Here is a 24,376-nt window from a genome sequence, read left to right on the forward strand (position 1 = left end):
GGAAAATGCAAAAGCAAACGAGTGACGGAATGAGACAGGGAACAAATGTAGATCCCGATTGCCTAATTAGCATAGAGTGCTGATGAGACACTGTAATGATGTAAACATGGCACTAATTTATATAATTCTTTTTCTGTCATGAGATTTCACTTTAGTAGAGACTTCATGATGAGATCACACATTGGAACAGTGATCAAAAATACACAATCCTATCAGCAAGATTGTGCAATATTCCCAGTATACTTGTGCTCTTTTCATAAGAAGACAAAAAGAAGTTATGCTTAGTTTAAGGAAAAACTACTAATAATTCGTACCCAACCACCTAAAGGAAATTCATCAAATTCCAAAACATCTTGCTTATCGATCATCACAAACCATGCTTAAATTAATTCCTCTTCCCAAAGCTCCCAATGTCGCAAAGAACATAGGATCATGTATGATCAAGAAGGTTATTTTCAACTATCATGCCAATTACAAATAGAATTCCTCAGATCTTCATCCATCACTCTCAAAAAACTGAGAACACCTTCCACTGTTAATGTACCATCACTCAGGCCAAGGTTTCATAGAAGCTAAAGGTTACTTTCTGGAAATCTGTGCTCAGCCTCTGAAACTATTGATCCTAAAACCCAGCCTTGTTTTTTTTTTACTTCCAATACATGTTTTTGCTGTTTTAATAATGGTTAATTTAAAAATTTTTAAATAGCTCGTACTGCTTCATGTAGGTGGTTCCCATTTATTTTGTAGTCCCTTTCTGCCCTCATTTTCATTATATAGGCCAAAGGAACTGCAGCTATTACTGCGTAGAAACATTATAATAAGCAAAGACATAAAGGGGGTAATTCTTACATTCAACACCTGACTAAGTTAACAGGCAAAGTAGATAATCTGCCTTTTATAGAACCATTTAATCAGATGATTTCTACAATGGACAAAAGCTGAACCTCCAGCTCACTCTCAAATGGTAAATGTGAACAATACCCCTGTGGAATCAATGGTGCTGGATTAATTGGCCAATTTTATTGTCAGTATGACCAAAGAGATTCACAAAATCATCCACTGTTAAATTATCTTCATGCCACTTTCCCAATTTGCTTCATTTACCTATCTCCTGTGCTTGCAAACATTCTCCTCTAGGACTTTCCTAGCTACACAATATTGAATCTTGCAGATAGCACTGAGATATATCTTTGGAGTGATTTTTTTTGTTAAAAAGGAAGCTCTGGTATGGAAATTACTGCAAATCCCCTTGTATCTGGCAAGAGCAGATGACCAGAAGGTCAAACCCTGCCCTGGCTGTGAGAAATATGCACCTGCACATGCCATGCAGTCCAGCAGTTCAGCAAGAGAGGAACCTGAGACAAACACTTCTTTATCTTTTATAATGGGAACTGCAGATGCTGGAGAATCCAAGATAACAAAGTGTGAAGGTGGATGAACACAGCAGGCCAAGCAGCATCTTAGAAGCACAAAAGCTGACGTTTCAGGCCTAGACCCTTCATTAGAGCTCTGATAAAGGGTCTAGGCCCGAAACGTCAGCTTTTGTGCTCCTGAGATGCTGCCTGGCCTGCTGTGTTCATCCAGCCTCACATTTTATTATCTTGTTTACCTTTGTTTCCCAGGAGTGTTGTCGGTGAGTGGGAGAGCCAAGGGGCAAGATCCCTCCGACACACTTGGGCTCTCATTATATCTGTTTCTTCTGGGTGCCCCGGTTTCCTCCCACAGTCCAAAGATGTGCAGGCTAGGTGGATCGGCCATGCTAAATTGCCTGTAGCGTTCAGAGGTGTGTGGGTTGTAGGGGGATGGGTCTGGGTGGGATGCTTCAAGGGGCAGTGTGGACTTGTTGGGCTGAAGGGCCTGTTTCCACACTGTAGGGGAGCTAAAAAAAATCTAACACACCTGGTCCCTCACCATATCTGATTCCACCCTCGGGCGACTGTCTGTGTGGAATTTGCACGTTCTTCTCATGTCTGTGTGGGTTTCTTCTGGGTGCTCTGGTTTCCTCCCACAGTCCGAAGATGTGCAGGCTGGGGAGATTGGCCATGATAAATTGCCGATAGTATTCAAGGACGTGCAGGCTGGGTGGATTACTCATAGGAAATGTAGGGTTACAGGGATAGGGTGAGGATGTGGTCTGGGTGGCCAGTTCTTCGGAGGATCAGTGTGGACTTGATGGGCTGAATATCCAGCTTCCACACTGTAAGGATTCTATTCTATGAAAACACATCCATGGAAAGGCTTTCTCCTAGTTGAGATGTCATCCTTGTAGTGTGCAGCAGAAATGTTAGTTGTAAAATAGAAGATATGTAAATGGGTTACACTTATTTCTGTTTTCAATGCTAGATTATTCTTATTTACTGCTTTGTTGTCTTCAGCATGTCTCATACAAAATAGAAACTGCTCTTTGGCAACCACAGTTGTAGGCCCCTATTCATAAGGCATTATGAATATCTTGAATAAAAAACTCCCCCTCCCATTCCTTAGACGACATGTCCATCCTGGGCCTCCTGCAGTGCCACCACAATGCCATCTGTAGGTTGCAGGAACAGAAACTCATATTCCGCTTGGGAACCCTGCAGCCCAATGGTATCAATGTACATTTCACAAGTTTCAAAATCTCCCCTCCTCCCCGCTACATCCCAAAACCAGCACAGCTCATTCCTGCCTCCCTAACCTGTTCTTCCTCTCACCTATCCCCTCCTCCCACCTCAAGCCGCACCTCCATTTCCTACCTGCTAACCTCATCCCGCCCCCTTGACCTGTCCGTCCTCCCCAGACTGACCTATCCCCTCCCTACCTTCCCAGCTACACTCACCTCTACAGGCTCCATCCCATCCCTTTAACTTGTCTGTCTCCTCTCCACGTATCTTCTCCTCTATCCATCTTCGATCCACCTTCCGCCCTCTCCCTATTTATTTCAGAACTGTCTCCCCATCCCCCTATTCTGATGAAGGGTCTAGGCCCGATATGTCAGTTTTTGTGCTCCTAAAATGCTGCTTGGCCTGCTGTGTTCATCCAGCTCCACATTTTGTTATCTGTAATCAAACTAAGCAGTTTTAGTTGCATCATGACCAGCAAGAGAAGCTCAAATGTGAGGTGCTGCATTTAAGTAAGACAAATCAAGGCAGGACTTGTACGCTTAATGGTAAGATCCTGGGGAGTGTTGCCAAACAGAGATTTTGGAGTGCAGGTCATAGTTCATTGAAAGTGAAGTTGCAAGTAGACAGAATAGTGAAAAAGGTGTTTGGCATGCTTGCTTTTATAAGTCAGTGCATTGAATACAGGTGTTGAGAGTTGATGTAGCAGCTGACAAGGACATTGGTTAAGGCCACTTTTGGAATATTACTTTCAATTCTGGTCTCCCAGGTACAGGAAAGATGTTGTAAAACTTGAAAAGATTCAGAAAAGATTTATAAAGATGTTGCCAAGACTGGAGGGATTGAACTCTCCGGAGAGGCTGAATAGGCTGGGGCTATTTTCCTTAGAGTGCCAGAGGCTAAGTGGTGACTTTCTAAAAGTTTATAAAATCATGAGGGACATGGATAAGGTGAACAGCCAAGGTCTTTTCCCCAGGGTTAGGGGAGTCCAAAAGTACAGGGCATAAGTTTACTGTGAGAGAGGAAAGATTTAAAAGGGACATAAGGGACAACTTTTTCATACAGAATGCTGTGCATGTATGGAATGAACTGCCAGAGGAAGTGGTGGAGGCTGGTACAATTACAGCATTTAAAAGATATCTAGATGGTGATATGTATAGGAAGGGTTTAGAAGGATACGCGCAATGGGTCTAGATTAATTTAGAATATCTGGTCGGCATGGATGAGTTGGACCGAAGGATACGTTTCCATACTGTACATCTCCCTTACACTCTACAAGTCAGTCCTCCTGGTTCCTCACTACATCTTCTCACTGTCTTAGCTGTGCATCCCAATCATAAGAGATAATGGGAACTGCAGATGCTGGAGATTCCAAGATAATAAAATGTGAGGCTGGATGAACACAGCAGGCCAAGCAGCATCTCAGGAGCACAAAAGCTGACGTTTCGGGCCTAGACCCTTCATCAGAGAGGGGGATGAGGGGAGGGAACTGGAATAAATAGGGAGAGAGGGGGAGGCGGACCAAAGATGGAGAGTAAAGAAGATAGGTGGAGAGGGTGTAGGTGGGGAGGTAGGGAGGGGATAGGTCAGTCCAGGGAAGACGGACAGGTCAAGGAGGTGGGATGAGGTTAGTAGGTAGCTGGGGGTGCGGCTTGGGGTGGGAGGAAGGGATGGGTGAGAGGAAGAACCGGTTAGGTTCATCCCACCTCCTTGACCTGTCCGTCTTCCCTGGACTGACCTATCCCCTCCCTACCTCCCCACCTACACCCTCTCCACCTATCTTCTTTACTCTCCATCTTTGGTCCGCCTCCCCCTCTCTCCCTATTTATTCCAGTTCCCTCCCCCCATCCCCCTCTCTGATGAAGGGTCTAGGCCCGAAACGTCAGCTTTTGTGCTCCTGAGATGCTGCTTGGCCTGCTGTGTTCATCCAGCCTCACATTTTATCATCCCAATCATAACTTGTTTTTCCTGCCACAAGTAATTCCCCCTCCCAAGGCGCACCCACAGTTTGGCACCTGACTTTACTGCAGTTTCTAAGGCCAATGAACAAAGGTAAAATCTTACCAGACTATAGAGCTACTCTCTCATTAGAGACAGACAGTTGGTGGTAGTTTAGCCTGAGGACCACCATACTTCAGGCAGGGAGAGGTTGAGAAAGATCACCCTGAATGGTAAATCAGCCAGTGTGGGAAATGAGCCCATACTGTTGGCATCACCCTGTATCAGAATCCCTGTCCGACCAACTGAGCTAAATGACCCCTCAGGTTTAATGTTAAGCGGAGAAGCCAGCGACCGTCACCGGTTTGAGGACTGAACCCATAGCCTCAGCATTATTAACACCACACTCTAACCATCTGAGCTAACCAGCCTAATCCAATATTGCACTAAACAAGCCAATACATCACCCTAGTTGTTTGTTTTCCACCAACATAGCAGCCAACCAGTCAACTGAAGACAGCATGGATGGTAAATGTAAAAAACAAGATCACCAGAATATGATCACACAGATAAAGATCACATGGAAAATGTAGCACAGTTCTTGTATTTTACACAAGAGAAAAATGCCACCATTTCGTGACTGTGGTCACAGAGCCTCTTCTAATGAACTAAATGTATCCATGAAACAGCGTGAGTTAAAGAAAGATCCAACCAGATAAAATTATTGTTCAGACACTGTTTGAACTTACGTCTATGGAAAATACTGTCACCTGAGGTCTTGAAAATGTTATCATCTTGTAACAGAAGCATGACTATTTCTAAAAGCTAGAACAATTCCAGGTTGTGATAATGGATGCAACAGACTGTGGCAACCTCGGTAACGAAAATAGTAACCATAGTAGCAGCAAAGGTCAACTACGGTATGTACAACAGTTCCTAAATACTCTTATCAAAATTAAATCTAACCGAATGTAAATCAGTGCAGCTAGCTAGAACAGAGGTAGAAAACTGTATCATCAAACACAGACATTGTGAATGACCCCGAGAAAGAAAGGCAGGCCGGAGGCACAATCCAGTTTCCATTGCCTGATCAATCTCAGTTATTTCACCTTTCTGTGAAAGATTACAAGTATGAGTTTAGCAATGTACACATCAGAATATAGGGCTCCCTCGGAATTGCATATTTGTTCCTTCAACACAAACTCACTGTGTCAATGAAAATGTTGAAGTTAGAGTCATAGAAACATAGCACTGAAAAATGCCTTTGGCCCATCAAGTCTGTGCTAGTCAAAAACAACCATCTAACCTCTTTAATTCCATTTTCTAGCACTTGGGCCACAACCTTGTATGCCTTGGCATTGCAACTGCACATTAGATACTATGTAAATGTTACAAGGATTTCTGCCTCTACCACCCTTACAAGTGGTGAGTCTGAGATTTCCAACACCTTCTAAAACATTTTTTCCTCACATCCCCTCTAAACCCCCTACCCGTTACCTTAAAATCTATGTCTCCAGTCATTGATGCCTCTACCAAGGGGAAAAGTTCTTTCTTGTCTATCATATCTATTTTATACATCTTCATCATGTAATGCCTCAGTCTCCTCTCTCCAGGGAAAACAACACAAATCTGTCCAATTTCTGTTCATAACCAAAACTCTCCAGACCAGGCCAAATCCTGATAAATCTTCCCTGCACCCTCTTCAGTACTATCACATCCCTCCTATAATGTGGACTCCAGAACTGCATGTAATACTCTAGCTGTGGCCTAACGAACATTTTATACAATTCCAGCATAAACTCCCTGTCCTTAAACCCTATTCTTTGCCTAATAAAGGCAAATATTTCATGTGTCTTCTTAAGTAATTTTTCTACCTGTCCTACAACCTTAAGAAACTAATGGACATGCATACCAAGGTCCCCTTGATCCTCAATGTTTCCCAGAATTGTACTGTTCATTATGCATTCCCTTACCTTGCTGTCCTGCCCAATTGCCTCACCTTATATCTATCTGGAATAAATTCCATTTGCCACTGATCAGCCCAGCTATACCCTCCTGTAATCTAAGATGTACTAGTTGTATTTTTGAAAGATAATAATGAGAACATAATTGTCTTGTGAGGAAATGTGTTTTATTTAGGAATTAATATAAAATCCATTATTCAGCTCCAAGTATGTGCTGATCTGTGAAAGCAATTTCTTTTAACATATATGGGATATGGCATCGCTGGCTGGGCCAGAATATGTTGCCCATTACTAATTCGCCTTGAGAAGGTGGAGCTGCCTTCTTGAATCGCAGCAATCCAAGTGCTGTAGGAAGACTCACAATGCTGCTGAGGAGAGAATGCAAGGATTTTGTCCCAGTGATACTGAAGGAACAGCAATATGTTTCCAAGTTAGGATGGTGAGTGGCTGGGAAGAGAACTTGCAGGTGATGGTATTCCCATGTATCTGCCACCCATGTCGATCAGGATGGAAATAGTTGTGGGTTTGGAAGGTGTTGTCTAAAGATCTTTGGTGAATTTCTGCAGTGCACCTTTTAAATGATACATTCTGCTGCTACTGAATGCCAGTGGTGGAGCGAGTGTATGTTTGTGAATGTATACGATTATAAACTATTGTGTTCAGTTCAGGTCACCTCATTACAGGAAGGATGTGGAAGCTTGAGAGAGGGTGCAGAGGAGATTTACCAGGATGCTGACTGGACTGGAGGGCAGGTCTTATGAGGAAAGGTTAAGGGAGCTAGGGCTTTTTTCACTGGAGCGAAGAAGGATGAGAGGTGACTTGATAGAAGTTTACAAGATGATGAGAGGCATAGATAGAGTGGATAGTCAGAGACTTTTTCCCAGGGCAGACATGACTATTACGAGGGGGCATAATATTAAGGTGATTGGAGGAAGGTATCAGGGAGATGTCGGTGGTAGGTTCTTCATACAAACAGTGGTGAGCGTGTGGAATGTGCTGCCAGTAGTGGTAGTGGAGTCAGATACTTTAGGGACTTTTAAGCGACTCTTGGATAGGCACATGGAGGATAGTATAATGTAGAGTATGGAGGGTAAATCTATCTTAGTCGGATAATAGGTTGGTACAACATTGTGGGCTGATAGGCCTGTACTGTGCTGCACTGTTCTATGTTCTAAATGTACGATTTAAGAAGACGAAATATTCCATTTCTGACTGAAGCACAATGAGTGTGAACATAAAGGAGTCCTCTTTCAGCCTATACATTGTTGGTTTGCCTGGTGTCATATTCAGTAGTCACTGCACTCTGCAGTCACTCTTGGAGAATATGGAAGTCTTCGGATATACCAGCTCCTATAGGATGCTCAAATGACTATCCTGCTGACTCTCTGGTTTTGGACTCTTCCTAGATGAAACAGGAATCTACCTTGGGCAGGTTAATGGATAGATAATGGATAGATTTCAAGGCATCAGTATTCTATCATATTCTGCTTCCCATCAGATTGGTGGACTTCTGCACTGTGAGAGTGGACGTAGAGCTATAGGAACTATACAAGATTCTTTGCCAGGATGACAGTGCTTCTGTACTTTTGTTGCTGTTCAAACAGCATCTACCATGGTGAAAAGAAATCCATTTGGCCCTGCTGAGATGCAGCTATCTAAATCAGATCCCCACAGTTTAAAGGGCATTCAAGGGCATTCTTCCCCTAACCTTTCTAGTCCATGATGGCAGAATCTTGACAGAGCATTATTCAGAAATCTTCCGATAAAATAGGTACTGTGGGTTGATGGTTGTATAAGAGATGAATAAAATAGCATTGTTTTTTCTTTATTTAGCATTTATTGTCTATCTCCAGTTGTTGTCCAGAGGGTGGTGCTGAACTGCGTTCTGGAATTTCTGCTGTCCAAATGGTAGAGGTACACCCATCGTGCTGTTAGAAAGGAAGTTCCAGGATTATGACCCAGAATAAATAATGCTTGGAATTACATTTATCACAGTGTTATGTTTGGTATTTTGGAGTGTAATGTGAACATTTCTGAGCTTTCATTGTCAGTTTGCAATTGATTTAGAGGTTGGCTTGTGCTTTTAATGGCTGAAAAAAATGATCAATCCTGAGAAATGGCGTGCAATCAACAATGCACCCAGAAAGTGCAGCCAAATGGAGGTCTCAGCTGGAAACTTGTCCCCCTCATACCCTAACAACTGGATATGTTGAGCAACAATTTGTTTGCCCCAGAGTTCTTCAATGAGGGATTAAGGAATGGTGAAAGTTTTAACATGAACTATTAATGTGGAGTTGTACAGTGAAAGGTTTCAAGGTGCAGCTCCTCACCTGTGTGTGTGTTAGTGAGCTGATGTGTTGGTGTGGATTAGTGTGCTGTGTAGTTCACCGCTTGAGGACAGCCATTAAGCACTCATGTATTGCAGGTAAAGAAAGACTCACTTCTGCTCTGAGTGGTGGAAGGCAGGCAGCCCAGTGAAGTCACCATCAAAAGGGAGACAGGACAAAAACCTATCAGCCGCATTTCCACAGAAGCTTTGAATTCTCATACCTCGGGAAGGGCCATTTGTGTTACCCAAGGTTTATATATCATACAGACTTGCTGATTTTCATTTCCTTGAATGCCTCTTGTAAACATACATCAGTAGTGGGAAGACCATCTCCATGATCAGCCCCACACCAGACAGAACTACCAACTTAAAGAGTAAAAGAACCATTGCACTGCTCTAACTGCTGCATTCATTGGAACACAGGATTGCAAGAGCAAGAGAATGCCTGCCATCTCTTTGGGCTTGGTTCATGACGATAGCTGATCAATCTTTCTTACTTGCCTTTGCTGCTGCCCTTCACAAGTCCCGTCACCATGAACAATTATAAACCATCTTCATTCTGTAATGTAAAAATTAATGTACTGTTACTGTGAGTACAGTCACCCCAGGAGGGCTAAAATATTAACTTATCCTCCTAAATATGTCTCATAGATTTATAGACTCGAAGCACAAAAGGAGGTCATTTGGCCCAACGTGTGCATGCCAGTCAACAAAGACTTGACTGCACTAATTCCATTTTCCAGTCCTTGGCCCATAGCCCTGAAGGTTATAGCAAGGCAAACAAATATCTAAATACCATTCAAATGTCACCAGGGTTTCTGACTCAACCACCTTTCAGGCATTAATTCCAAATTCTCACCATCATCTGGGTAAGAATATTTTACTCCTCTTCGCCTTCTACCTCTTACCTTTATACTTACCTCATCTCCGCCTATGATAATATGAAACAGCTTTATCAGGTCTACCTCTATGATGTTTGCGGCTATCCTCACTATTTGCAACTGCAACAATTTCTATATCATGCTCAAACTTCTTGATCATACTCACTACATCTAAGTCCAAACCATTGTTGCACGTCACAAATTGTAAGGGCCCTGAGCACTTAGCCCTGTGGAACATCACTGGAAACAAACTTTCAGTCAGAGAAACATCCCTTTACTATCATTCTTCGCTTGCCACCTCTCAACCAGTTTTGGATCTAGCACTATTTTGCCTTGGATTCCATGGACTGTTACTTTCTTGACCAGTCTGGCAAGAGGGACCTTGTAAATGCTTTTCTAAAGTCAATGTGTATTGCCATGCCATACAAACAAGTTGCAGCAAAACCACACAAAACATGTAGTGGGGGGGTGGGGGAGTGAAGAAATGATATTTGTAAACAAAGTTTAAAAATATAGCTACCTCTCTTTATTACAGTTTTCACTGTTCAGGTTTCCAATCTCTAATCTCTCATCATCTTCTAAATGTACAATGTAGGGACACCGTGGCCTTTGAACTTCATCTGCCCTTCTCACTCCATAATCAGCTAATATTTAGTGGATTTACTCATGCATCTGCTGTCTTCACCAAGCATTTTGTTGAAGTAGACTGTGCCATCTATTGCCCATGTTACAAAATTGACAGATACTAAATAATGTGCAAAAAGGAATGTCAACTTCATTGCAAGGTGATTGGTACTGAAAATATATAACAGGTAAAATGACCAAATGTGAAGGAATTGTAAGAGCCTTTGTGACCTCACGTAAACCAAATACACACAATGACTCATCGATTTTTTAGAATTCCTCAACTGCAAGCTAATATCCATCTAAGTTTCCTTGCTGAATACCAAATCTTGTTCTTTAATCAGCAATTAACATTCTAGCCATCGCAGCTACGTTTATCCGAAAATGAAATATTGATGCATGGATATCTGAATAAAATAGAAATCAATGTGACCATATGAGCAGTTTGTAAATAATATCAGGAATATATACCCAGTATAAATAATTCTATCTTCAAGGTGTGAATACATACAATGGTAGGCATATGTATGTGTATGTGTATGTACACCTGTACACTGCATATACATAGGATGTGACTGTTCAGTTTATGCAAATACAGATTGCATATTAACAGGAATATGCATGTGAGTCATTAGCTTCTTTTTTCCATGACAACTTCAGTTGAGACAAAGTTGGGAACAGGGATTATATCTATTTCAGAGTTAATATATGGAATTTTAGGCTGGATATTCAAATTTTAATGCCGAAATCAGCACACAGTGCAAGACATGTCTGATTCATAATTAGTCATCTGGCCATTAAATTCTGACAATTCTAATGCAACACTGAAGTCCATTGCACTGACGTTTGCCGCTTCCCAAGTGAATTCCTCAGTTATTGGCTGATTTATAGCGCAGGAAGAGAGGATTTTGGAAACAACGTGAAATAGTTCTGTGTGAGTCAGAAGATCAAATGTTTGTCCTATTTAGAAAACAGCCCTGTCTGTAAGTGATCGAATTAGACACCTTCTTTCGTACTGTATGTGACATTTATTACTTTGTAACCACATAATATCGTCAAACATTTACATTATATACTGTGTGCTTGAAATTGAATATTCATCAGAAAATCTCCGTTTACTTGTACTGAGGATGGAGGGTGAAAAGCTCAATTCAAATTTTATAGCATTCGTCCTGTGATAACACAGCAAGGAACTAAAGCAAAAAGGATGTCAGTCAGGATCTGAACGAGAAACATAAGACTTTTCTTTGCATGAACTTTCAGATTAATTTTGTTGAAAGGTTACACTCAAAATGTTAACCCACTGTTACAAAATATTAAAGTTTGCAGTTGACTGTCAGTGCAAAAGAATTAGGAGACTATTGATGATTTTATTAGGCTAAGTGATTTTTTCCATTGTATTTTAACCCATGACTTAAGCTGCACAGCACTTAAGGCAATAAGGCCATAAGACATAGGAGCAGATATTAGGCCATTCAGCCAATTAAGCCTGCTCTGCCATTTAGTCATGGCTGATAAGTTCTTTAACCCCATTCTCCAGCTTTCTGCCCATAACCCTTGATCGCCTTGATGATCTTTCTTAAATTAAGGAAACTGGGTTGTCACCTTTTCTTGTTGAGGTGAAATAGGCCAATACATGCACATGTTATTTCTGTCTGCAAAGAACAGGTACATGTACATTACTTTACATCGCTTCCAGTACAGAGAAGTGTGCCACATTCCTGAGGGAAGCTTATCATAACTAAGTTTGTAAGTGGTATGTGCGCTGGTATGATGCAAGGTATGTACGCTGTACGTCTCAAAGACTGGTGGTTCATATCAAACAGCATATTTATTCAACTGTTCACAACAAAGAAGACACTGTCTGAATCTAGCCAATCTACACTGGCAAAACTCACAACACAGAATCCAATGTTAAGTATGATTATGTAATTAGACATTTGCTGGATGATCCCAAGTGTGTGAAGAATTACACTGGATTTTCAACCAGACTGGAAGCTACATATATTAATGCACAGAACCCTGTTCTTTGCAGACAGAACCAATATGATACGCATTGCACCTGTTTCAATTCTGTAAAACAGATGACTGCCATTTCTCAGGGTAATGTCTTGACAAATCAGAGTCAACCTGTCTGGCAGATAGCTGTCAATCAGGGTTAGTCATTCTTTATGGTAACACCTTTCCCAATCAGAGTCCATTTGCCAATGAGTTGGCGTGTTGTATTGGGTGAAGGAGCTGTTGGGTCAGTTGTTTGGGATGGGGCGTAGTTTGGGGTGGTGGATTCAGTGTTAGAAGTCTCACTTTATAATTGCTCAGAGGTCAGAGTAGGGTTTTAATCCTTTGCATTTTCTAGGATAACTATGATGTTCATGTGATTTGTAACCTTCAGAAGTCCTCAACTTTAAGGAGCTTTTCCCGTGGTCTCCATATGCCGGGGAATTGCCTGTGGAAATTTCAATTACCTGGGAAAATCCCTTGCAGTTAGGTGCATTGGGAATTCCTCATGACCTTGATGTGAATCTCCAGGCTGCGCTGCTCCAACTGACTATTGGAATACTTGGTTCAGTAATTTTCCCTGTATTTATCTATACTTTCAGTCTGCCCATTTTCTTCAATTTTAGTTTAATACTAAAATAGCACGCAATAAAAATGATTGGCTTTTCAAATTTCCAAAAAAAACTTTAAAGATTCTCATCAATCTGTCTCGTTTAGCTATTGACTCTCTACTTTTCTACAATGTTGTTTCTCAGTTAAACTTCCAGAAAAGTGATTATTTTACTTTTATGCTTATTGAAAATGTTCCTTACCGACTTCTACAGATGTACAATTGAAAGCATTCTGCCCGGGTCCATCATGGCCTGGTCTGGCAACAGCTCTGCCCCAGACCATAAGAAACTACAGAAGAAGATGTGCACGGCCTAGTCATTAACAAATCCATCCTTCCAAACATGGACTCCATTTACATAGCTCGCTGCTGCGGAAAAGCTGCAAACACCATCAAAGACCCCTCTCACCCTGGTAAAGAACTCCTGCAACATTTTCCATCAGGCAGAAAATACAGATGCCTGAACACACACACGAGCTGGTTCAGGAACAGCTATTTCCTGGCTGTTATCAAACTGATGCATGGACTCTCTAGCCTCAAATCACATTGATCTTGCTTGTGCATGCCCTGTGCAATGTAACCTGTATGCCTCTGTCTGAGTCTTTTTGACCTGTACATTCTTTGCTCACTATGATCTGCCTGTACCATTCGAAAGCAAGCTTTTCACTGTATTTCAGTGCATGTGATAATAAATCAATCAAATTGGAAAGCCTAATAGCAATTTGATAAGCAGTATCATTAGCACAGAAGAGACAATATAAGTAAATAATTGTGCAACATACATTGTTTATTTTCAACTAGCACACTCACATAATAAATCACTAGGAAACAATTAGAGAATGGTACTAGTTAGCTGGATGTCTGGAGTTCTATTGTTCAGTGTCACTAGAAAAGGAACTTACTTTTAGTATATTAAAAGTAGAAGGGTGCATTAAATACAGGCTGCCAAACTGAAATATAAATGGGTAAAACTGTACTCAAATTTAAAGGTCTGAAGCACTAACATTGTCTCTGTTTCACCACTGAGAAACAAAAGCACTTTGATTGACTTGCCTATATTTTTAGAAACGTAGAAACATGAGTGGACCATTTAATCCTTTGAACCTTTTCTGCCATTCAATAACATCGTGGCTGATCAGCAAAATACTTGCTGTTTCTCCATATACCAAAATACTTTTGAATAACTAACACCTATCAACCTTGGATATAAAATCAACAATTGGTCTAACACCAATTGGCACGCGTGGAAGAGAATTCCATACTTCTTTCACCCTCTGTGCATAGAACTGTTTCCTAATTTCATTCCTCAGTTTGACTCTAATTTTTAGACTCTGAGATTACCAAGGTGTACAAGATGGTACTCTCCATCAAATCTATCTAGTTCTCTTTGTATCTTGAAAGAGTTGATCCCTTAACTTTAAATTCTGGTGAAAACAATGGGAATTTGTGTAAACTCTCCCTGTGATTTAACTCTTGGAGTAGAAGTAATATTCTGGTAAAGCAATGCCGCATTTCCTCCGAAACAAATATTTCTCTCTTAAAGTATGAAATCCACATCTGCTTACAGTACAACAGGGCATATTTAACAAGGGCTTTGCATAGCAGATACATACCTTCTACCCCCTTGCTTTTTACCCTGCTGTGTGTAAAAGCCAGCATTCAACTAGCTTTTCTGAGTATTTTATATTATCTTTATGAACTTTTTACCTGGACTCTGATCCTATTTGAGTCTCCACTATTTCTAGTTTTTCAACGTTCGTAATAAAGTACCTGTCCTTCCATATTAGATCCAAAGTGTTGACCTCACATTTGTGACATTCAATGTGATTTTTCTAGAAGCAGCTGCTGGGATTGCAGTTGATAGTAATAGTGTAAAGTCATATCCCAGAGTTAAATCTAGCTTGATAGACCAAAGCTTTACTTTTTATTTTGTTTACCTTAGAGGTTGGTCGCTGAAAATATTCACAAGGTACTACCAAAGTACACATGGAAGTTGATTGCACAAGAGAAAAAAGGAACTATATTACAAAAGGTAACAACAATTGAAACAATCATCAGAAATAAAAGTTCATCCTTTTTGTCACAGAAATATTGTTACAGACTCTCAGGCTTCAATGTAATGTGACCCTTTCCTCCACACTAAAGCTTCTTGCTCATCTGATACAGTCACAAATGGTTTATTTTGGTAAATTTCTAAGCATTCATTCAATACCATTTACTTTAGTAAATATCCCTCCTGGAGATCCTTAAAACAAGCAGCTAACTCAGCTCACTTTTTACTCAACAATAATTCTGCAAAACTTATGTCTTTACCAGTTTTGTATGATATCTTATTCTCTGATACTTCCGTGGACTTTTGCTTTTGGAACTTTCTTTACACCAATACTTAAGCTTCTCAGGACCTCTCCCTAGCCCAACTGCTTGGACACTGCTACTAACTGCATCTCTGCTAAATGGACTTCTTCTACTTGTATGAACTTATATCTGTTTTGCTTTCTCACTCAGGGTTATAAAACTCAAGGCCTCAATCACCTTCACAATTTCCTCTCCAGGTTACCAACTGGCCACTTAGGTAAAAACATAAGACATCTTAAAATGCTATTTGAAATTCACTGTTCAAAATTACATTCTGATCTTTCAATAAAAAACAAATTGAGCTTCACTGAAGTAATAACTAAAATCCATTTTTCCTCCATTTTAGAACATAAGTTCCCAAACGCAATAATATGCTCTGAACATTCATCACAGCCTCCATGCAGAAACATAAATGAAAATGTATCTTTAAGAAGTATTTCATTTTCTATTTCGTCTTATTGCTTTTTCTATTTTAGTTCTAGATTTCATTTTGACAATAACAATGCATTTACATTAGGGAATAAGTTAGCTCAGTTGGATGATAGCAGGTTAGTGACACCAATAGCATGGATTCAATTCCCACACCAGCTGAGATTACCTTTAGATTTGATACAGTCCAGAGAACTGTGCTTTTAATGGTTTCCCAGAAATGGATAACAATATTAAAATCTTGTCACCAGTAACAAAATTCCAACCTTCATGATTTTGTCTGCTTTGAATTTTATTGCTTGTTGAGCATTCTCAAAATGCTTCATGGCTATCTCAAACGCGTTTGTCAATACTTCTTGGAAACTTGACATGGCATATCCTCACCAACTTCTACAGATGCACCATTGAAAGCATACTGTCTGGGTGCATGATGGCCTGGTATGGCAACTGCTGTTCCCAGGACTATAAGAAACTACAGAAGGTGGTGGTCTCAGCCCAGACCATCACGGAAGCCAACCTTCCATCTATCGACTCCATTTACATAGCTCTCTGCCATGGAAAGGCTGCCATCATTATTAAAGACCCATCGCACCGTGATAAAGAACTACCACCTTTTCCACCAGGCAGAAGATACAGAAGCCTGAATACACACACGAGCAGGTTCAAGAACAGCTTCTCAATGTCTGTTATCAGACTGTTGAATGGACTCTAGCCTCAAATAATGTAACCTGCAATGTAACCGGCATGTCTCTAAGTCTTTTTTTATTTGTACATCCTTTGCTTTGCTGTGATCTGCCTATATCACTCAAAAACAAAACTATTCACTGTATTTTGGTACACGTGACAGTAAATCAATCAAATCAAATCAAATCAAACAAGGTCAGAAATGTTATCTCTACATATTGAATACTAACCTTTTCTTTGATTAATTTAAGGGAAATGTTCACCTCACATTTGAATATGATTTCAAAAGGACTGAATCCTGTCAACCCACTAACAGCATCTCTAATGGCACCAGTAATAGTCATGAATGGTGGTGGACAATTAAACAACTCACTGGAGGGGGATGGTCCATAAATATTTCCACCCTCAATGATGGAAGAGCCCAGCACATCAGTGTAAAAGATAAGGCTGAAGTATTCACAGCAACCTTCAGCCAGAAGTGCCAATTGGAAGAACCATCTTGGCCTCCTCCAGTGGACCCCAGCATTACAGGTATCAGTCTTCAGCTAATTCAATTCACTTCATCTAATATCAAGAAACAGTTGGAGACACTGGATGTTAGTACTAAGGCTAGAGGCCCTGACAACATTCCAGCAGAAGTACTGAAGACTTGTGCTCCAAAACTTGCTACTCCCCTAGCCAAGCTGCTCCAACACAGTTACAACATTGGTATCTACCCAACAATGGGGAAAATTGCCCAAGCATATCCTGTGTACACAAAGCAGGACAAATCCAACCCGGCCAATTACCACCCCATCAGTCTATTCTCAAGCATCAGTGAAGTGCTGGAAGGTGTCCTCAGTGCTATCAGGCAGCACCTGCTCAGCAATGACCTGCTCAGTGACACCCAGTTTGGGCCACACAGCTCCTGATCTCATTACAGCTTTGATTCAAACATGGACAAAAGAGCTGAATTCCAGAGGTGTGGAGAGAGTGACAGCCCTTGATATCAAGGTTGCATTCAACTGAGTGTGGCATCAAGGAGCCCCAGCAAAACTGGAATCAATGGGTATCGGGGGCAAACTCTCTGCTGGTTAGAGTCATACTGGCACATAGGAAGTTGTCCGTGGTTGCTGGAGGTCAATCATCTCAGCTCCAGGATATTTGCGCAGGAGTTCCTCAGCGTGGTGTCCTCAGCCCAACCATCTTCAGCTGTTTTATCAATGACCTCCCCTCTATCGTAAGGTCAGAAGTAGGATGTTCACCAATGATTACATAATGTGCAGCACCATTCGTGTTTCCTCGGACTGAAGCAGTCCATGTTCAAATTCAACAAGATCTGGACAATATCCAGGCTTGGGCTGACAAGTGGCAAGTAATATTCACGCCACACAAATGCCAGGCTCTGGCCATCACCAATAAGAGACAATCTAACTACCATCCCTTGACATTCAATGGTGTTACCATCACTAATTCTCCCACTATCAACATCTTGGGTGTTATCATTAACCAGAAGTTCAACTGACTCACCAAATAAATACAGTGGCTACAAGAGCAGGTCAGAAGCTGGGAATTATGCAGCAAGTAATTCATCTCCTGGCTCCCCAAAGCCAGTCCACCATCTACAAGGCACAAGCCAGGAGTGTGATGGAATACTCCCCACTTGCCTGGATGAGTGTGGCCCCAACAACAGTCAAGAAGCTTGACACCATCCAGGACAAAGCAGCCCACTTGATTGGCACTACCTCCACAAGCATCCACTCCCTCCAACACTGACGCTCAGTAGCAGTAGTGTGAACTATCTACAAGAAGCACTGCAGTAATTCACCACCGATCCTCAGGCAGCACCTTCAAAACCCACGACCACTTCCTTCTAGAAGGACAAGGGCATCAGACATATGGGAACACCACCACCTCCAAGTTCCCCTCCAAGCCACTCACCATCCTGACTTGGAAATATATCACCGTTCCTTCACTGTCGCTGGGTTAAAATCCTGGAATTCCCTCCCTGATGGCTTTGTGGGTCAACACACAGCAGGAGGACTGCAGCAGTTCAAGAAGGCAGCTCGCCATCACCTTCACAAGGGTAACTAGGGATGGGCAAGAAAGACTGGCCAGCCAGCAACACCCACATCTCACAAATGAATAGAAAAAAAATGAAATTCCATTGAGGTTGTTGAAGTTGGTTGGCTTGCCAAGCTGGTTTCTTGTTTCGCAGATGTTTCATTACCCTGCTGGGTAACATCTTCAGTGCAGCCTCCAATGAAGATTCGGTTTGTTTTCCCATCTGGTTTTTAAACTCTGAGGTCTGTTGAGATGGATTGCCTCACTTTCGGTTTTCCTTTGTAGTGGAATATATATGGGGTTGAATTCAATGTGTTTATTAATAGCATGCTTCGTGGAGTGCCACGCTTCTAGGAATTCTCATGCTTGTCCCTGCCTAGCCTGTCCCAGGATCTTGGTGTTGTCCCAGTTGAAGTCATGGTTCTCCTTGTCCATGTCAATTGAGATGATTGCATATTGGTCGCAAGATCCCCTGCAGAAACTGCACGAAACACTACATCGGACAAACAGGAAGGAAACTAACAACAAGAGAACATGAACACCAACTGGCTACAAAAAGACACGGCCAATACTCACTCATCTCAATCCACATGGACAAGGAGAACCATGAACTCAACTGGGACAACAACAAAATCCTGGAACAGGCTAGCAGAAAGAAGCATGAGAATTCCTAGAAGCATGGCACTCCACGAAGCATTCTATTAATAAACACAATTGAATTCAAGCTCATATACATTCCACAATGAAGGAAAATGGGAAGTGAGGCAATCCAGCTCAAGGGACCCCAGAGTTTAAAACCCAGGCGGGAAAACACACTGACGCTTCATCAGAGGCCGCACTGAGGATGTTACCCAGCTTGGTAACAAAATGTCTGCAAAACAAGAAACCAGCTCGGCAAGTCAACCAACCTCAACACACACAACCAGAGCTACAAATCTACTCCGAAACCTTAGTGGAATTCCATTATCCCTATTATTAGAATATGCTTTAAATTGTCAATGATAAGTTGAAGATGTACATTGTTTTGTTCCCTAAGTTTTATTATTTATTTTAATATTTGTGACATGGAACTTAAACCTTGACCTGATTGCATTTCCTTGGATATTGTACTTCCTTTGTATTTCTTCCAGCTGAGACCGTTTTGAGGCTGCCACTAACAGCATCACTATTCGTATGGACTTTTTACCTCTGCATGATATTACTTCTGGCTTATGCTCTTTCTTTGGATCGTAAAACTCAAGCCAGCAAGCACATTATCAAATATCTCCTAGGTAGTTAGCTGGATACTTAGTTAAAATGACATGTTTCTTGTAAATGCTATTTTAACTCATTGTTCAAAATGACTTTCAGCCGTTTCCAAAATAACCGAGTCAGACCTGTGGAAAACTGAAAACTAAATTCTGTTTTCCCTTCACTTTAGAATGTAAGTTCCAAATTAACATCAATATATTATGAACCTTCATCACACAACCCAACTAATGACCAGTGGGCAAATAAACTAACTTGTGTTTCCCAGCAGTTGATTGGAAAACCTCAGTAAACGACATGATGAATAGGCTATTAGTTGGTTTCATTACCACTAACAGCATGCAGTTGTATAGCCCTGATGCCACTATTCCTCCTCTGAGAAACTGGTCGGGGGTGCGGGGGTTGGGGGGAGGTGGAGCGTGATAAGGATCAAGGGTGCTATGTTATGCCCACTCATTGCCATTCCCAATCTGATGGAACAAACATGAACACACGCTTCATGAGTCATATTCTGTCAAATTAGGGTAGTATCCATTATTCCTACACTCCATTGTTTGCTGCTTAGGTAATTTCCTAGCCAAATTGATAATCTGCCTCCAGTTCTAAAAGCTAGAATATTAGATAGCAATTTCTAATGAGGGAATTTAACAAATACCTCTGGAAGTCCAGATAAATAACACCCACCAAATATTCACCTTTCCATTATTTTATCTACCTCTTCAAAACATTCAATAATATTTGTTAGACAATAACATAGCCTTTACAGGATTATATTACTCTTTCTCTAAACAGCTGAAACTTTCTAAGATCTTCAATTAACAAAGCCAAATTTCCCTTCCTTATCTTCCTTAGGTAACATAATGTCATATACAACTTCCAAGCTAAAACAACAGATTCTGAACTGAGAGAACTTTCAGACAATATGGTTAGGACATTTGTAATCTTCAGGGATTTGTCGCTCACTGTTATTTTGTTTGATGAGTCATTGACCCTGAAGCAATATTAGTTTCCTTAGGATGTCAGGCTAGCTGACCTCTTCCTCTACTGTAAATACTGACACAACGTTCCTGGTATTTCCCCATTTTAGGCCATAAGACTATAAGACATAGGAGCAGAACTAGGCGATTCAACCCATTGAGTCTACTCTGCCATTTGATCATGGCTGATTGGTTCCTCAACCCCACCCTTCTGCCTTCTCCACATAAGCCTTGAACATCTTACCAATCAAGAACCTATCTATTTCTGTCTTAAATACTCTCGATGACGTGGCCTCCACAGCCTTCTGTGGCAATGAGTTCCGTAGATTAACAACCCTCCGGCTGAAGAAATTCCTCCTCATCTCAGTTCTAAAAGGTTGTCCCTTAACTCTGAGACTGCGCCCTCAGGTCTTAGTTTCTCCTACTGGTGGAAACATCTTCTCTACATCCACTCTATCCAATCCTCTCAGTATTCTGTAGGTTTCAGTCAGATACCTCCTCATCCTTCTAAACTCCATCAAATACAGACCCAGAGTTGTCATCTGCTCCTCATATGATCCCCAGCATCATTCTTGGATTCCTCCAACCAGCACATCTTTCCTTAGATAAATGGCCCAAAAATGCTCGCAATATTCCAAAAGCAGTCTGACCAGATCCTTATACAGCCATAGTAGTACATCACTGATCTTGTATTCTGGTCAACATTCTGAGCCTCATGCCAGTCAGTGACATTGAGACTGGCTCTGAGGCTCAGAGGTAAAGGGTGCAGTCAGATAGAGTGATACTGATAGGAGGCTCAGTTGTGAAGGGGACAGGTAGGAGATTCTGTGGCCTCAGAAAAGACACCAGAATGGTGCGTTGCCTCCCAGCTACCAGGGTCAAGGATGTCTTTGAGCGGTTGCAGAACATTCTCAAGGCGGAGGGTGAACAGCCAGGGGTCATTGTACACAGCAGTACAAATGACAGAGGGAGACAAAGGAACGCGGTCCTGTGAAATGAATATAGGGAGTTAGGTAAGAAGTTAAAAGGCAAGGATAGTGGACTCCAGATTACTCACTGTGCCATGAGCCAGTGAGGATAGAAATAGAAAGATAGGCCAGATGAATGGCTGAGCAGCTGGAGTAGGGGGCAGGGTTTTCAGTTCTTGGATCATTGGGATCTCTTCTGGGGTAGAGGTGACCTGTATAAGTGGGACAGGTTGCATTTGAACCAGAGGGGCTGAAATATCCTTGCAGGGAGATTTGCTAGTGTTATCCGGGATAGTTTAAATTAGTTTGGCAGGGGATGGAACTCTGAATAAGAGAGGGTCATTGAGAAGTCAGGGGAAAATACATTAGCCATCGAGAGCAAGTTTACTACTCAGGATAGCCAGGGGCACAGTAAAGGGAAGGAAAAGATTTCTGGTTTAAAGTGCATTTATTTCAATTCAGGAGGCCTGACTGCTAAGGCAGATGAACTCAGAGCATGGATAGGCTCTAGGGGCTGGGATATTATAGCCTTAACAGAAACATGGCAGAGAGAAGGGCAGAACTGGTAGCTCAATGTTCCAGGACAAAGAAACTACAGGCATGACAGAAGTACAGGTAAGCGAGGAGGACGAGTTGCCCTTTTGATAAGGGAGGACATAACAACTGTACTTAGAGAGGATATTCTTAAGAGTTCATCAAATGAGGCCATATAGTTATGACGTAGAAACAAGAAGAGGATGATCATTCTGTTGGGACTGTATTATAGACTCCTAAATAGCCAATGGGTTCTAGAGAAGCAGCTGTGAGGAGAGATTGCAGACACCTGTAGGAATAATGGAGTGGTGTTGGTTGGAGATTTTAATTTCCCTTGTATTGACTGGGCCACCTAGAGTGTAAAAGGCCAGGAAGGAGTTGAATTTGTCAAAAGTATCCAAGAAAGTTTCCTAAATCAATATGTAGAGGCCTCCATTGGGTGGGTGCAACACTGGGCCTTTCCTGGGGAAAGGAGGCTGGGCAAGTGACTAAAGTGTCAGTCGGAGAGCACTTTGGGTTCAGTGACAATAAATTGGTTATGGAAAAACATAGGACAGGTCCACAGGTTAAAGGTGCTAAACTGGAGCAGGGCCATTAGGCAGGATCGAGCAGCAGTCAATTGGGTGAGTCTGTTTGAAGGGAAAGGAATGACTGGCAAATGGGAAACTTTCAAAAGTGTGATATCAAGAGTCCAGGGACAGTGCGTCCCTGTTAGGGTGAAGGGAAAAACTGGCAGGTTTAGGGATCCCTGGCTGAAGAATGATATTAAGGCTCTGGTCAGGAAAAATAAGAAGACAAAAATTGGATTTATGCTATTGGGCTCAAGTGAATACCTAGATGACTATAAAAAGTGCAGGAGCACACTTAAGAGTGATATCAGAAGAGCAAAAAGAGGGTATGAGATGGATCTAGCAGATAAAGTTAAAGATAATCCCAAGAGGTTCAATAGCTGGGGATGGCTAGGGATAGAATAGGTCCCATTAAAAGTCAGCATGGCCATCTATGTGTGGAGCCACAGCGGGGCGGTGGAGATTTTTAATGAATATATCTCCTCAGTGTTTACTGAGGAGAGAATCATGGATGCTAGGGAAATAAGGGTAACAGGTAGGGATGTTTTGGACCACAAACATATTACCAGAGAGGAGGTGTTTACAGTATTAAAGAGCATTAAGGTGTATAAATCCCCTGGGCCTGATCAAGTCCATCCTTGCATGTTGCCCGAGGCCAGGGAAGAAATTGCAGAGGCCCTTGCAATTTGGTCCATATCCCTCTAAACCCTTTCCATTCATGTACCTATCCAAATTTTTTTTTTTAATGTTGCTATTGTACCTGCCTCAACCATTTTTTCTATCAGCCCATTCCATAAATCCACCAATCTCTGCATGAAGAAATTGCACCTCAGTTCTTCCCTAAACCTTTCCTCTCTCACCTTAAACCTATGCCCTCTAGGTTTCAGTTCCCCATTCCTGGGAAAAAAGATTATATGCATTTGTCATATCTATGCTCCTCATGATTTTATACACCTCAATAAGGTCACCCCTCATTCTCCTAAATTCCAAGGTATAAAGTCATACCCTAGCCAACCTCTCCCTATAACTCAGGCCTACTAGTCCTGGCATCATCTTCAATAATCTTCCTTGTGCACTTTCCAGTTTAACTATGTCTTTCCTATAACAGGGTGACCAAAACTATACACAATACTCCAAGTGGGGCCTCACCAATGACTTACACAACCGTAACATGACGCCTCAACTCCTATACGCAATGCCTCGACCAATGAAGGCCAGCATGCTAAATGCCTTCTTTCCCACCCTGTCCACCTGTGACGCTGCTTTCAACAAACTATGTACTTGTACTCCTAGGTCCCCCTGCTCCACAACAACACTCAGGATCTTACCATTTACTGTATAAGTTCTACCTTGCTTTGACTTTCCAAAGTGCAACACCTCACACTTACCTGTATTGAATTGCATTTGCCAATCCTCAGCTCACTTCCCCATCTAATCAAGATCCCTCTGTAATTTTTAATAACCTTCCTTGTTATCAACAATACCTCCTAATATTGTGTCATCTGCAAACTTACAAATCATGCCTTGTACAGTCATATCCAGATCATTTACACAAATAACAAATAACAAAGGTCCCAGCACCCGACCTCTGCGGCACACCGCTAGTAACAGACCTCCAATCTGAGAAA

The 24,376-nt window shown here is 41.6% G+C and overlaps 1 protein-coding gene across 2 annotated transcripts in view; it reads right to left on the reverse strand.

The window, feature by feature from the left end:
- casr (calcium-sensing receptor) overlaps window positions 1-24,376 on the reverse strand; it is an 88,993-nt gene that overhangs the window by 47,619 nt on the left and 16,998 nt on the right. The gene's annotated exons all lie outside the window — the stretch shown is intronic.

This window comes from Stegostoma tigrinum, chromosome 12 (assembly GCF_030684315.1).
Source record: "Stegostoma tigrinum isolate sSteTig4 chromosome 12, sSteTig4.hap1, whole genome shotgun sequence".
NCBI lineage: Eukaryota > Metazoa > Chordata > Chondrichthyes > Orectolobiformes > Stegostomatidae > Stegostoma > Stegostoma tigrinum.